This window comes from Bubalus kerabau, chromosome 19 (assembly GCF_029407905.1).
Source record: "Bubalus kerabau isolate K-KA32 ecotype Philippines breed swamp buffalo chromosome 19, PCC_UOA_SB_1v2, whole genome shotgun sequence".
Taxonomy (NCBI): domain Eukaryota; kingdom Metazoa; phylum Chordata; class Mammalia; order Artiodactyla; family Bovidae; genus Bubalus; species Bubalus kerabau.
In genome coordinates this window covers 34,743,925-34,759,816 of record NC_073642.1, presented here as the reverse complement: position 1 = coordinate 34,759,816, position 15,892 = coordinate 34,743,925, and positions in this window count along the sequence as shown.

Sequence of the window (15,892 nt, the reverse complement as noted above, 5' to 3'; positions counted from 1 at the left end):
GCCATGGGCTTGTCATGGGAACTGCCACCGTCGTACCTGTCATTCTATCACACTAACTAAAATAAACATAAACCAAATGTCAACTGAAGAAAAAAAATTCACAACATGAGAGTTGTGAGTTTCAGTTTTATTGGGAGACTTTTTGAGGACTATAGCCCCGGACACAGCTGCTCAGACAGCTCTGAAGAACTGTGCCAAAGAGGAAAGGAGAGAGGTCAGTGTATACGTGATTTTGGAGAAGGGGTACGTGTAATCAAACTCACATTTCGCTGGAAGGCTACTGTTAGTCATGAGGAATGGTATCTCAGTAAATTACTTTCGCTGGAAGGCTACTGTTAGTCATGAGGAATGGTATCTCAGTAAATTACTTTAGTTCTTGTGTAAGTATGCAAGGTGGAGGAATCTGTGTTCAGACAGTTTTCTCCTCAAAATATCTAACCTCTGGAGGCCTCCTCTATTTGTTTTCCCAGAGCACAGACTACCTCATTCTTGATCTTTGCCCTGAATTCCTTCCAGGGTGAACTGTAGGTAGAACTTGATGGTGGGCAAACATTTTGATGTCTTTCCTTTAGTCCTGTTTCCTAGCTCCCCATCCTATTTTCAGGACCTTCCTTAGAAGGAGAGCATGGAAAGTCAAAGTTGAGATCTTGCTATTCTGACAATGTCTTTATTCTACTCTCAACCTTGATGGCGAGTTTAGCTGGATATAGAATCTTGAAACTGTTGTTGAGAAGTCCAAAGCCATTCTGATTGCTGAACCTTCACATTTGCCTTCTTTCTACCCCTCCTCCTCCAATTGTTCATAGAACCTTATCTTTATTTCAGTTGCTTCAAATTTCACAATACATCTTGTCACATCAGTTCTGGGGCTGGATCCTTGGTAAGCCCTTTTAATCTGGAAACTCACATCCTCAAATTCCTGGACATTTTCTTGTATAATTTATTTCATAATTTCTCCCTTTTGATTTCTCTTTTCTCTATTTCTAGATCTCCTAGTCGTTACATGTGAACCTCCTGGATTTATCTCTCTCTTTTTTTTTCTTTTCTCTCCCATACTACATTTCTCTGTCTCTTCATTCCATCTAATAAGAGACTCTCTCCTTCAACTTCCAGTCTCACGGCAACTACAGCCATGAAAATTAAAAAATGCTTGCTCCTTGGAAGAAAAGCAATGGTAAACCTAGACAGCATATTAAAAAACAGAGACACCACTTTGCCGACAAAGGTCCATCTAGTCAGAGCTATGATTTTTCCAGTAATCATGTACAGATGTGAGTGTTGGACCATAAAGAAGGCTGAGCTTCAAAGAATTGATGCTTTTGAACTGTGGTGTTGGAGAAGACTCTTGAGAGTTCCTTGGACAGCAAGGAGATCAAACCAGTCGATCCTAGAGGAAATCAACCCTGAATATTCTTTGGAAGGACTGATGCTTAAGCTGAAGCTCCTATACTTTGACTACCTGATGAGAAGAGTCAACTCATTGGAAAAGATCCTGATGCTGGGGCAACAGAAGACGAGATGGTTGGATGGCATGACTGACTCAATGGACATGAGTTTGAGCAAACTCAGGGAGATAGTGAAGGTCAGGGAAGCCTGGAGTGCTGCAGTTCATGGGGCGGCAAAAAGTCAGACATGACTTAGTGACTGAACAACAATCCATTGTTTAGCTTCCTCAGGCCCCTTCCTGTGTCTGAATGTGGACACAATATGGACATGACAGCTTCTCAAATCTCTGAAGATACTAATCACAGGGTTGTTTTTTAAGTTTTTTTGTTTTCATTTTTCTTTTGTTCTCTGTATTATCTCTGTTTCCTCGGAGTTCCTTTTTCTATTTGTTTCAGTCTGTACTTTTCATGTCAGAAGTTTCCTCAAATGTCTACTGATTTTTGGCAGTTCCCTAGGAGTCCTGCCTTGACTCCAAATTTAACAGTCAGGACCCAAAAGGCTGGGGCTTCCCTGGTGGCCCAGAGGGTAAGAACTGCCTGCAAGGCAGGAGACCTGGGTTCGATCCCTGGGTTAGGAAGATCCCCTAGAGTAGGAAATGGAAACCGACTCCAGTATTCTTGCCTAGAGAATTCCATGGACTGACAAGCTACAGTCCATGGGGTCACAAAGAGTCAGCCACAGCTGAATGACTGAGCATACACACGCACACACACAAGGCTGTCCAGTTTGGAGCAGGTGAACAAGGCTTGCCCACCTGTGGCTTCAGGGCAAGGTCATGAGAGAGGACCCTGACAGATCTTCAGTGTCAGCGGTTATATGGCTTTTCACTTAGGCTGATCATTTTCCCTAAGGAAGAATCTTGTACATTTTCAGTACAAGACATCTCACTCACTTCATTGCAGGTGGTATCCCCAAGCCCAGAGCCTTCTTGGTTCAATGAATCCAAGGAGCAAATTTCAACACATTGACCCAGAAACCCTCCAGACATCCTGTCCACCCAGCTATGATAATTATGTTTATACAATTTTCTGTGCTGCCACATGGTTGTCAACATCTTCATAAGCATTTCTCATTTGTTATTAAATGCCCCTGAACTGTCTCTCGGAAAAGTTGCATCACATTCTGTGAATGAGTTTATCTGTGCCTTGTTCTTTTAAGTTCAAAACTCTGAGGTTCAGAGGCCTACTTGGGTGATTAGGTGGGGCCAGATTTTGCCAGGTCACAACCAAGAGGTTAGTGGAGGGGAGGCTGGTGCTTTTACTTATTTCCCCACCTGCAGCATTTGACATCTCTACTCCAGACACTGGGCCAGGTAATGGTTTGGGGGTGGGGGTGTGGTCCAAAGGCCATGCAGGCCCTGACCCCATGGAGGGCACAATTAGGGGAGGCAGTGAGAAAGCCTTGAGGCAGGGAAAGACTAGATGAACTCTGGCCTCCAAAGAGAAGGATGAAGTAGGATTCGTGGGCTGAGGCTTGGTGGCCCCCATGGGCTCCCAGATAAGAATCTGCAAAGAGGACAAAGGAGAAGCATGTAGAGGAGGCAGGAGAAAACCAGGAGAAAGCCAAGGGGAGCAGGCTTCATGAGGAGAGCAGATAAGATGGTCAAACCTCCCCAAGGGAGGGGCTGTGTGTCTGGGTCTGTCAGTATTGGCATTTTTCTTTTTTTCTTTTTTTTTTTCATCTTGCATTTATTTTATTTTTGGCTGTGTTGGATCTTAGTTGCTGCATGCAGTTTCTTCATTGCAGCACATGAACTTCTCTCTAATTGTGGCACATGTATTCCAGACCACGGACTCCGTAGTTGCAGTATGGAGGCTCAGCTGCCCCTCAGCATGTAGGAATCTTAGCTCCTGGACCAGTGATTGAGCCCATGTTCCCTGCATTGGAAGGTGGATTCTTCACTACTGGACCACCAGGGAAGTCCCAGTATTGGCATTTTTCACTCTTCGAGTGCCTGTGCCTTTGGTTTCCTGACACTGGACTGTCTCATGGAGGGCTAGATCAGCGAGGGGTTTGCTTAAGTGAAGGGCCATCCACCGCCTGCTGATTTCATGCCAATTTCCTTCTCTCCAAGGCAACAGATGAAGGATCAGTTCCAGAGAACAAATGAGAAGGGAATGGGAGAGATGAAACAGGGAGAAGTAAGATCACAGTTTGGAATCAAGCTGACCAGGTTGACTATGGCTCTACATTTTACCAGCTGGTGACCCAAGACATGTATGCATCTTCGCTGAGAGTGAGTATCCACTGTGGTCATTGGTCATTCTGACAGGGTCATCGGAAGTCAGAGAACACAGTTCTCAGAGCCCTCTGCAGAAGCCTTGCACTCTAGAACCATGGGTATGGACCTTCCCTTGGAGCAGTGAGGTGATGGGCAGAAGGAACCTAGACAGGACCCAGATGGGGCAGACAGGTCCAGTCAGGGTGTTTTCTGTTTTCCTTCTTTGGGGCAAAATAAGGGAAACCTATGGGGCTTCCCATGTAGCGCTTAAGTCACCACCCAGGGAGCGGTAAAGAACCCGCTTGCCAATGCAGGAGACACAGGAGACATGGGTTCGATCCCTGGGTCAGGAAGATCCCCTGGAGGAGGGCACAGCAATCCACTCCAGTATTGCCTGGAGAATCCCATAGACAGAGGAGCCTGGAGGGCTACAGTTTATAGGTTTGCTAAGAGTCAGACATGACTTAAGCAACTTAGCACAGTGTAAGGGAAACCTGTTTAGGCAGAGGAGCATAGGGAAAAGGAGAGGCTGAGGGAGGCAGGGCCTTGAGTCCAGGTGCCGGGGCATTGAGGGAGTGGGGACAAGGCCAGTGAGGAAGGAAGGTGATCAGCTCCAGAGAATATTCTTTTTGAGTCACGCCATGTCCAGCAGTGAAAGGTGTCAGGGTGAGGGAGGGGAAAAACCAATTGCAAGAAGGAAATGATTCCCTGGGCACTGGGGCCCTGCCCTCCCCACACAGCACCCCAACTAGAGGGAAGGACTCAGTCCCCAGCGAGCAGCACACAGCCTTGTTTACTGCCTGACACTCACCCCACAGGCCACCCACATCTCTGTGTCATCCTGACCTCCCAGACCACAGCTCCAGAATTTTCCACAGCCCCCTCCAACACACTGCTGATGGGGGTCAAGCAGACAGCCCCAGCAGAAGTAGAGAGGTGTGCCCCCAGGCAGCCTGCCACCCAAGCAAAATCAGTAAGTCTGGTTTTCCGTTTCTGCACCTGGACAAGCCCTGTAAGTTTCCCTGTCCGTATTTTTTTCTTTTTCTGGTGGTATGGTGGTGGTAGTACCCACATAAGCTTTATTTATTTATTTTTATTGGAGTAGAGTTGTTTTACACTGTTGTGTTAGTTTCTGCTGTACAGAATAGTCGATCAGCCATTTGTACACATAGATCCCCTCTTCCTTGGATTTCCTTTCCATTTAGGTCACCACAGAGCTCTGAGTAGAGTTTCCAGGGCTATACAGTTGGTTTCCATTAGTTAACTATTTTTTACATGTGTGTGTGTGTATGAGAGAGTCACTCAGTCGTATCCAACTCTTTGTGACCCCATGGACTATAACTCGCCAGGCTCCTTTGTCCAAGGAATTCTCCAGGCAAGAATACTGGGGTGGGTTGCTATTCCCTTCTCCAGGGAGTCTTCCCAACCCAGGGATTGAACCCCAGTCTTTCGCATTGCAGGCAGATTCTTTGCCATCTGAGCCACCAGGGAAGCCTACTTTACATAGTAGTGTATTTATGTCAATCCCAATCTCCTACCTGTATTGATATGATATAGTGAATGTCTAGCATGTGCAGAGCATATGACATGCATTAATCCACTTAATCTTCACACCTCCCTTATGAGGTAGGTTTTAATACTTTCCCTATTTTACAGATGAGGAAACCAAGGCATAGACAGAATGGGTATTTGCTCAAAGACAGTGCACTAACCGGAAGCAGAGTCGAGATTCAAACCCAGGTTATCCCTCTCCCAGGCCTGGGCTCTCAGCATGCTGTTGAGAAGTGAGCCTGAGGACACCAATGAGAGCATAATAATGTGACAAAACCCTGCAAGCTGTAGAGCGATGACAACATTACTCTAACTGGTCTAGGCTGAAAGACCTAGAAAGGCCCTTGGGAGTCATTTCTTTGGTCTGCTGTTGTACAGATGGGAAGACTGAGGTCCAGAGAGGGCAGAGCCCTACCCTGGGTTACTAGAGCAAGGCAGGAGCGGAAGCAGGCCTGAACTAGGCCTTGAGCCCCCTAAAGAGCCTGAAGGGACCGATCGGGAGTGGCCATTCTCGATAGGAATGGCTGGCTCATCCCCTGAGCCTGCCCTGTGAAAGGCCAGCTGGGCACCCACTGCAGACTTCCAGAGAGTAGGTGTCTGGCTGATGACAGGGGGGAAGGTCAGAGCAAGAGGAAGAGGTGATGAGAAAGTCTTTATTTCCCCAGGCCTTGGAAGCACTTGAACAAAGGAATTTCACCTTGAACTTCAATCCGTGTCATCCCTCCCCAGTCGGCCCTGATCTGGGGCTGTGATTCAACATGGCTGACTCAGATAGAGCTCTGGATCCCTTGAGCTGAGGTCTGCGGTCAGGCCACTTTGAACTCACTCCAAAATCTTGGCAAATCAGGTCACCACTGAAGTCAGGATGTCAACTCCTGTCCACGCACTGGCTCTGTTGTTTTCCTCACTGACCTGCCTCCACAACCCTCCCCATCACACCACACCCCAGACCCATCCCAGGCCCCCCCACACACCCTCTCCCTGCATCCACCACTTCCTCAGACAACAGGATCAATCATACAACATCAGTCAACAAAACTACAACCTGGGCTTCCCTAGTGGTCCAGTGGTTCAGAATCCCCCTTGCAATGCAAGGGACACAGGTTCGATCACTGGTACTGAAAGATCCCACGTGCTGAGGACCAACTAAGCCCACGCGTCACAACTACTGAGCCCACGCACTGCAACTAATGAAGCCCACGTGCCCAGAGCCCATGCTCGGCCATAAGAGAAGCCACTGTGATGCCAAGCCTGTGCACCACAACGAAGAGTGACCCCTGCTCACCACAACTAGAAAAAGCCAGCATTCAGCAACGAAGACCCAGCACGGCCAAAATAATTAAAAATAAAAATAAATAAATCTTTTGTTTAGAAAAACTACAGCCCACTTGATAAACGCATATTTGTTAGGAAGCACACACACCACGCATTGCACTTGATGACTATAATCTACACTGTACCTTATGTTTTACAGTGGACAATATGATATTTCTTCTTTTATTTCCCCCCAAAATCTTATCTGCTGGCAAAGCATATATGTAAAGCACACATAAAAGAGAAAGAGGGGCAGTTGCTTCCAGCTGAGAGGATGATATCTAAAGGGAAGGGAGTTTCTTTGGCAGGTGATAAGCAGGAAAATGTTCTAAAATCGATGTATGTAATGGCTGCACAACTCTCTGAACATATGAAAAACCAGGGAACTGTACACTTTAAGTGGGTGAATGGTGTAGTATGTGAGTGACATCTCAACAAGGCTGTTACCACACTTACTCATACACTCACAAGCTGACCTCCTCCAAACCCTTCTGCTGTGTTACCATAGATCGCCTGGGACAGTGAAAGCTGTCCTCGCGCAGTCACTTGACCTAGGATTCCAGCACTGTTGGACCACTTCCAACAAATTTGTAGCAGCAGCATTTTTTTTTAGAAAAAAATATATTTAAAAAATTATATTTATATTATACTTGTATATTTTATATTTATTTTTTCTCTTCATACTTATCAAGAGTGGTTGTTGTTCTCCTAGGGGGGTAACCATTGCCCCATCCAGGCATGACTTTCAGATAAAGAGACTCTGGAGGGAACCTGTTTTGCCTCACTGATGGCCCTGAGCCTGGAATGATGACATCAGCCCAGGAAGGTCATGTCTTATAGGCAGCACTGGAGCAATGAACTCTCACAAAGAAAAGCAGTCAACTTGTTTCTCTTCATAGACTGTCAGAACCAAGGTGAAATTCGTGGATTTCTGCCATGAAGCCAATCTCTTTAAGTGGCCCCACTTAAAGAGTGGGGGAAGGAGCATGAACGGCCACTTCTTGGCAGCACCCCAACTCTGGTCAGGCCTCCACCCCTCCCCCTCAGCCCATGTTCTTGGGGCACTGACCCCAGGAGTGGCCCAGGCCAGAGGCTATTGGCCTCCTCTGAGCCCCTGGCCAGTCACTGGTTGAAGAATAGGCCTGTGATCAGTCTGGGCCAATAAGATGTGAGGAAGGGTTTGCTGGCGGCTTCTGGGACAAAGGCTTCTTCACTTTCCTGAAAGAATTTCTAGAAGCATATTTTCTCCTTGGGCAAGGACAACTATGTTAGTTATCTATTCCTGTTTGACAAACTATCTCAAAACCTAGTGGCTTTACACAACAGATAATTATTACCTCACAGTTTCTGAGGGCCAGGAATCCAGGAATAATTCTGCTAGCTCAGAGGTTGTTTTGAGGGGCTGCTGTCACCTGAGGTTTGGCCAGAGTCAAGGATCGACCTCCAAGCTCACTGGATTAAACCGGCCCTTCCTCAAGACCCCTCAGTGGCTGTTGGCAGGGCGACTCGAGCTCTCCCTGGCTATTGGTTGGAGGTCAGTTTTTCACCTCAGGGGCCTCTTCCAGGGTCACTGGAGTGTCCTCACCATATCAGCAGCTGGCTTTCCCCAGAGCAAGTGATCTCAGGGACAGCAGCTCAAAGCTGTGTTCTCTCACCACCTCGTCTCTGAACCTACATGGTGTCACTTCGGCTTTTTCCTAGTTTTTAGATGCAAGTCCCTAAGTCTAGCCCCATTCAAAGAGAAGGGGATTGGCTTTGCACCTTCCAAATGTGTAGACATATTTTAAATCTCACTGAGGAAGCCTGCACCTCCCAAAATTCTGGGCAGCTATCTTCGCAATTACAAAGGGGGATCCAGTTTTTAGAAAGATGTAAAGAAATCAGGCCCTTGATGCCACTGTAGGAATGCTGAATTAAACCAGCTCTAAACCAAGTCTACTTGGAGACTTTGCAGTTATATGAGCCGACAAGCCCTCTTTATAGTTTCAGCTAGTTTGGAAACTTTCCATAAAACTATAGTTTCTACTGTCTAAAACTGAATGCTTCCTAATCCAGGCAGTGAGGGCGTGGAATTCCCTGGACCACTAGGGAATTCCAAACTCATGGTATAGTTCAAGGACATCCCCCGCTCCAGTGCCTGAGCAGGGATTCAGGACATGTCCCAGCCACTCCCTGGGCTGCCCTGCACACCAGGGTCAGTGAACTCTTTCCTAAGTACCAATCAGCCTAGGCGCGTCCACCACCTGATGAAGAGACTTGATTAAGAAGAAACTCCAGGACACTCACATATCTGCCATGCGCTCACTTTGTTTCCCAGACAGAATGCTCAAATACTAGATTTTTAAGATCAAAAACCAAACCCTGGGAGACCTCTTAGTTGAATCCCAGCAATGAGATCAGTTTGGGGCACTCAGGCCTTGATGAGTCCTAGATCCTTCAAATTCCAGAAGGTCATTCTAGATATGACTTCAACTACCAGCTCAGTTCAACACTTGCATGGAGTGGGAATTTACAAACAATTTTAAGAACTGACAAGCATGTGGTTGAATTCCTGTCTACCCAATCAGGGATGGGGCCCTGGGCAAATGCTTAGCTGCTTCATCTGTTCATGGAAAAATTAGCACCCAGCTCACCAACTATTGCAGGAAATAATGAAATCCTATATATATTATGTATACATATGGCTATTGTCTCATTTTTTCGCTCCCTTTCTGTTTCTGCCAGTGCTCAAACTGAAAGTGACAGGAAGTTAAGGTCCACCCTCACCAGGTCCTTCACAAGGGGTATGTGAATTATCTGAGGGGTGCAGATGGACTCATGGGCAGGCAAGCTCAAACCCCTCTTGGGTCTCTCAGGAGAGCTGCCCAGGGCTCGCCAAGCTCTTTTGCTCTCCTTTCGCATCACCTCTGACATTCTGGAACTACCCTGCAGTTCTCAGAGTGGGCGTAGTACACATTTAGATCCATCTAAAATTCTGTCTGGGCATCCCAAGTAGCTCAATGGTAAAGAATCCACCTGCCAATGAAGGAGACGTGGGTTCAATCCCTGAGTCAGGAAGACCCCCTGCAGTCAAATGGCAACACATTCCAGTATTCTTGCCTGGAAAATTCCATGGACAGAGGAGCCTGGTGGGCTACATAGTCCATAGGATGGCAAAGAGTCAGACATGACTAAGTAACTGGACATGCATGCAAAATTCTGCCTATGACAGAGAAGGTAAATATTTTGACTAGGATCAGATTTGGATAGATAAACAGCAAGTCCAAACCACAGGCTTACACAAAATAGGAGTGGATTTCCTCTCACATATAGGGCAGTCCAGGGCTAGTTTATCAGTCCTATGGAAAACCCAAGCTCTGTCTCCATGCATCCCAGCAAAGGCTTTGTAGCCTCATGGCCACACTTCATGGTCCAAGACCCTGCCAGAACTCTGCTCAGGCTTCTAGGCAGAAAAGGAGGAAGAACTAAAGAAGACAAAAAGAGCCCTTTCCTCCCCGCTGAACCAGATCCATCTAAGCAGGCTTCCTGGAGCTCCCACACAAGTCCAGCTATGTCTAATTTTCCAGAACTTACCTGCATGATTGCACCTAGCTACAGGGAGACTGGGAAATGTAATTTTTTTCTTGGTAACATACCAAGTCTTGGCTGCAGTAAATTAGGCCAACTGGAGGAAGAATGGGAAGGAAGCCTGGTTCTTTCATTGAAAAAGAAAGCTGAAAATCTGACCCTGTCTAACATCTGGGTCTGTTGCTTAATCACTGCAGAACATGTCCGGGGAGGGGGAGGGGGCCAGGAATGTGCCTGGAAACTCAGAAATCCCCTACCTCTAGTACAATGCCTGGCACAGAATAGATGAACAGTATTTTCATTTCTCATACGTCAGATATGCAGATGACACCACCCTTATGGCAGAAAGCTAAGAGGAATTAAAGGGCCTCTGATGAATGTGAAAGAGGAGAGTGAAAAAGCTAATTTAAAATTCAACATTCAAAAAACGAAGGTCATGGCATCCGGTCCCATCACTTCACGGCACAGGGATGGGGAAATAATAGAAACAATGACCTGCTTTATTTTCTTGGGCTCCAAAATCACTGTGGATGGTGACTGCAGCCATGAAATTAAAAGATGCTTGCTCCTTGGAAGAAAAGCAATGACAAATATTTAGACAGCATATTAAAAAGCAGAGACATTACTTTGCTGACAAAGATCCGTATAGTCAAAGCTATGGTTTTTCCAGTAATCATGTACGTGTAAGAGCTGGACAGTAAAAAAGGCTGAGCACCAAAGAATTGATGCCTTTAAACTATGGTGCTGGAGAAGACTCTTGAGAGTCCCTTGGACTGCAAGGAGATCCAATCAGTCAATCCTAAAGGAAATCAACCCTGAGTATTCATTCATTGAAAGGGCTGATGCTGAAGCTGAAGCTCCAATACTTTGGCCACCTGATGCAAAGATCTGACTCATTGGAAAAGACCCTGATGCTGGGAAAGACTAAGGTCAGGAGGAAAAGGGGACGGCAGAGGATGAGATGATTGGATGGCATCACCAACTCAACGGACATGAGTTTGAGCAAACTCTGGGAGATGGTGAAGGATAGTGAAGCCTGGTGTGCTGCAGTCCATGGGGTCACAAAGAGTCAGACATGACTGAGCGACTGAACAATGATGTTTTCATTTCTGTGGTAGATGCCGTATGGTAATTCCCTGTCTCATGAGAATCACTTCTTCTCTGGGAAAGACCCCAAAAATACACAGATGGGTCCTGAGTAACCCTCCCTTCTGACCACAGAGGACAGTTCTACTTGAGTATCAACTCACCCAGACTGAGCCATTCATGGTCCCTTCCAGAACCTTCTGAAGCCCATGTGAGGAAAGAGCAACAATCCTTCCCTGGTGGCCAACCAGTGAGGAGTCAGGGAGAGAGGGAAGAAGTCACTGAAAAGAATGAAAGCCTCAGAGAAACTCAGAGAAGAACTCTGAACACACAGGTCATGCCCAAGACCTTGTCTCTCTTCCCAGAGCCCCAGAGGCCCAGATACACCTCTTTTCTTCTGGTGAACCCCTGTCTGTGCCACCCAACTCAAGCTGGCTTTCTGTCACTTGCCATCAATAACTCTGATTGCCTTTCCCTTTCTAGCAGGGAAGAGCTTCCGTATTTATAACACATTTAATTATAGAATGGTATTTGTTAGAATTCTTTTGGTACCAAGTGGCAGAAATCTAGCTCAAACTGGCTAAAACAGAAATAAACACATAAATAAATAAAAATTCACAGACATAAATTTAAAAAGTCAGGACAGAAGCTGCTGATCCAATGGCGTTTTAAGGGCTCACATGCTCCCTCTGCAGCTCTCTCCCTGACTCTTGGTTCTCCTTTCTTCTATGTTGTCTGTGCCCTCCTGCGGCCACTTTCATAGGGCAAGAAGAAGCCAAGGCGACTCCAGACTCCATGATCCTCAGAGCTCACCTGCCTACAGGTAGATGGATCCCGGCCCTCTTCAACAACCACACATCTTACAGTAGAGGTCTGATTGGCCAACCAGGGTCACATGTCCATCTCTTGGTCAATCATAGTGGACAGGGCCACTATACGCCGCCTGACGGGCAGGCATGTGTCACCACCCAGCTCTGCATCCAGGGGCCAGCAGCCTCCCTGGTTGACAGGGCCTCAGGATGCGGATCAGACAGTCTCCAATGCAAGGAGGCACTGGGCAGGCACAGTGATACTATTTTGCACTGTGGAACAAGCAAAAGTTTTGGAGCCAAATGGATGTGGGTTTAAATCCTAGGTTAACCACTGAGTGAACATGTGGCCTTGGACAAGCTACTTCAGCCTTAATTTTTTTCAGCTTTAAAATGGGGATAATCAGGAGTTCCCAGGTGGTCCAGTGGTTGGGACTCAGCACTTTCACTGCCATGGCCCAGGTTTAATCCCTGGTCAGGGAACTAAGATCGCATAAATCATACAGTGTGGCCAAAAACAATAAATAAAAACTTTAAATTTCTTTTAAAAAAAATGGGGAGAATCACTTCTGCTCTTCAGTGTTGTTGCAAGAATTAAGTAAGATAATAAAGCACTTCAAATATCGTGGCTTCTCAAAGTAGCCCACCTAACTTCTTTGCATTTGAGAGCACTCTACTACGTGCTGTGACTTAGCTTAGGGTGTGGAGGTCATTCATGAGGGTGATGTGTTTCTTTTCACATGCACAGATTCAGGCTGTGTCAAATTGTCACTAAGTCAAACCATACCCCACCGCTGCCTCATTCCCTCCTCACAGTGATCTTCTATGTTCTAACCCCACCCTGACTCTAGTAGTTTAAACAGTCTGGATCAGAGGGTGGGAAGGACCTAGAGATGCTTGGAGAGAAGTCAGCCATGGAAACAAGTCTCAGGGTTATGGCCTTTCTAATTTTGAGGAACAGAAAGTGACTCGAGCATATTTTTATTATTATTACTAAACTAGCATTAGATTCCTTTTGCTCTTTCTCCCTCCCCCGCTTCTTTCCTGCCTTTTTTTCACCTTAGGAGGGGTCATATGGTCTTCTGAAGGTCAGGAGACCTTCCCAGGAAGGAATGACATCTGTCCTCCCCACCCAGGCTGGCCATGAAGGTTGACAAAGACTGAATTTTCATGTCCTGGAGGAAAGGGACCCCACTTGGAAAACTGTTTCTATTAATGGATCCTGGGCTATTCTTTTTGACTGGAGAGAGTGAAATGAAGGAAAATATGGGACAGAGTTGATGGAAATTTGGGGGTAAGAATAAAACAGGGTGGAGGAGCGAAGAAGATGAGACCTGGAAGCCAGGGGCCCAGAGCCCTCAACAGAGGAAGGTTTCCAGTTTGGAGATCCCTGCAAAGCGCATCTCTGAGGACTGATTCTCCCCGGTGCCACCCATCACAGCCCTCCTAAGAGAACATACTCCCCAAGGGCTGAGCACCCACAGGGACTTCCCATGCAGTCAGCGCAAGCTTGATCCCTACTCTTCCCTCATCTACTCTGTGGGCCCCTTCTGGCACCCCTAAGACTCCTGTAAATAGAGGAGCCCTGTACCCCAACTCCAGAGGTGAATAAGTAGCCCAGGGTACTCCCTGCCAGGTTCCAAGTCACCATCACTGTTCGCCCCCCACCTCTCCACCCCACCCCCACCCGCCCATCCCCCCACTCCACCCCCTGCATCCCCAGGCCTTCCTGTGCCCCACTCTACCCCAGCAGCCTCACTGCCTCCTGCAAGACAAAGCACAGTTTTTGGACCTTTATAAGACCAGGCATTTTTTATTTTTGATGGCTTCACCCCACATCAGTGCAAACATATTAAAATATTAAAAATCCTCTGTAAAATTGTTGAAAGGATATTTATAATTTTGCTCTTGAAACCATTTGGCTAGGAGTAACTGATTTAAATTACAATTGGGGAATTCTTGTAAAATGAGAAAAACCCAACCCACACGTTCCTTCAAATGTAATGAAAGTTTCATGAATACTAAATTTAACAATTAATGAGGTTGATATAATGTTACAGTTGGACATTTGATTAAGGATTTATTGATTTCAATTTTGCAGTGTTCTTATTTTAGAGCAGGTAATTTTTTTTCCAGCTGTCAAATATTCAAATGATACCCCTGTGGAGGCTCTTGTGGGCAATATATGAGCAACCTGGGCCAATACGTCTTGCCTATCCTCCACCTGAAGCATACATCCCTTTATACGCACACACACAAGACAAACAGGACCTTGGTTAGACTGTGAAGTCAGAGTCTACTCCCAATGAAGAAGACAACGGGCCAGTTAAGAGCAGAGATGGAAGCAGGTCACATCATGTCATGTCATACATCATAAAAGAAAGAACTTCCTTACTACAACCAGTGGCTGGACCTGCTAAGGGCACAGAGGTTGAGACAAGCCAGCCTTGGAAGTTGGCATAGGTGCTTCCACCCTCCCAAGGAGGGTGAGTAGAGGGGGCAGAAGGGAGGGGACCACTTGCCCTCGTTTTCACAGTCAGTCACAGATCAGCTGCCTGAACGTATTTGGGGACTACAGCCTCCGTGTTCCAGGAAGGTGACCCCGGGGCTAGTGGGCTGTGAGGTTTCTCCCTGACACAAAGGCAATGCCCTACAGGGAGGATGTGGAAAGGCAGACAGAGGGCTGTTGGGGTAGATGCAGAGAGGAGAGGAGGGAGAGGCTGGGGAGAGAAAATCATTGAGACAGAGCTGGAATGAGGGCAGGAAGAAAGGTGGGAAGAGAGGTGGACTGTGTGCCAGTACTCGGGGGAATAGAAGGAGGATCTCCCAGGATTGGGGTGGCCCTGGGACAGCAGCAGCAGCTAGGTGTCACCCAGGGATGGAGGCAGGAGTGGCAGTGATGTAGCCAGGAAAGACAGGGGCACTAGTTCTCGGGACACCCGCGTGGTGTTACCCAAGCCTTCTCCACACAGAGGCAGAGGGGTCTGCAGGGGCATCTGGGGTTGGCAACAACCTCTCCCAGTACCCCAGCCTCCCCTCGGAACAGGAGGGAGGGCCTGGGCTGAGGCAGCCCTCAGCCTGGTCTGCAGCAAGGGCCGAGGCAGAGAAATGTCACTCTGTCCGGCCCCCGCGCCCCCCCCCCCCCCATCTCTTTAAGGTACCGAATGTACCAGCAGCCTCCCTCGTCCCACAGCGTCAGCACCTCGGAAGTTAAACATTGTGCCACTAGGTGGAGCCAAAGCCCACGGCAACAGCATGGAATTGGGAAGTTCAGCGGCCAGGGTTTGAGGACGGTGAGCTCGGGAAGCAGAGGACGGAAGAGAGGCTGAGTCTACGCAGAGCCAGGGAGGGCACAGGACAGCGGGTCCCAGCCTATTTGGTTTATGAAGTCTGGTCTAGCAGTAATGCCTATATGGTCCCAGAGCGGATCCCGGCAGCCGAAAAACCCCATTTATCAGACGAGCCTGAGGCCCGTCAAAGGGATCCAGGAGTCGGTTGAAGCTACAGCCCGCGCCACAGCTCCTTCCCCTGCTCTGCTCCTGAAATCTGTGTCCTGCCGGCAGCTCCCGCTGGGCCCCGGAGCCTACGACTGGCACAGGCACAAGGTTGCCGGGTCCTCCACCACCCTAGGGTGGGACGGAGTGGCGCAACCGAAGGCCGGAGCTTTTGCAAAAGACCGCAGCTGACCCAGCATCGGAACAATCCACACGCCTCGGCGGCAGGTGGAGACGGTGGGGCGGGGCTTCAGTCGAGAAGCTCCGCATTGGGCGTGGGGGGTTGCTGGGGTTCTCGCATTGGCTGGGGGTGAGGGGGTGGGATCAAGGGCGTGGCTGAGAGATGTGAAAACTGGAGAAAAACGCTTGGAGACAATGCACGGACCTCAGGTGTTTCGCTGAGG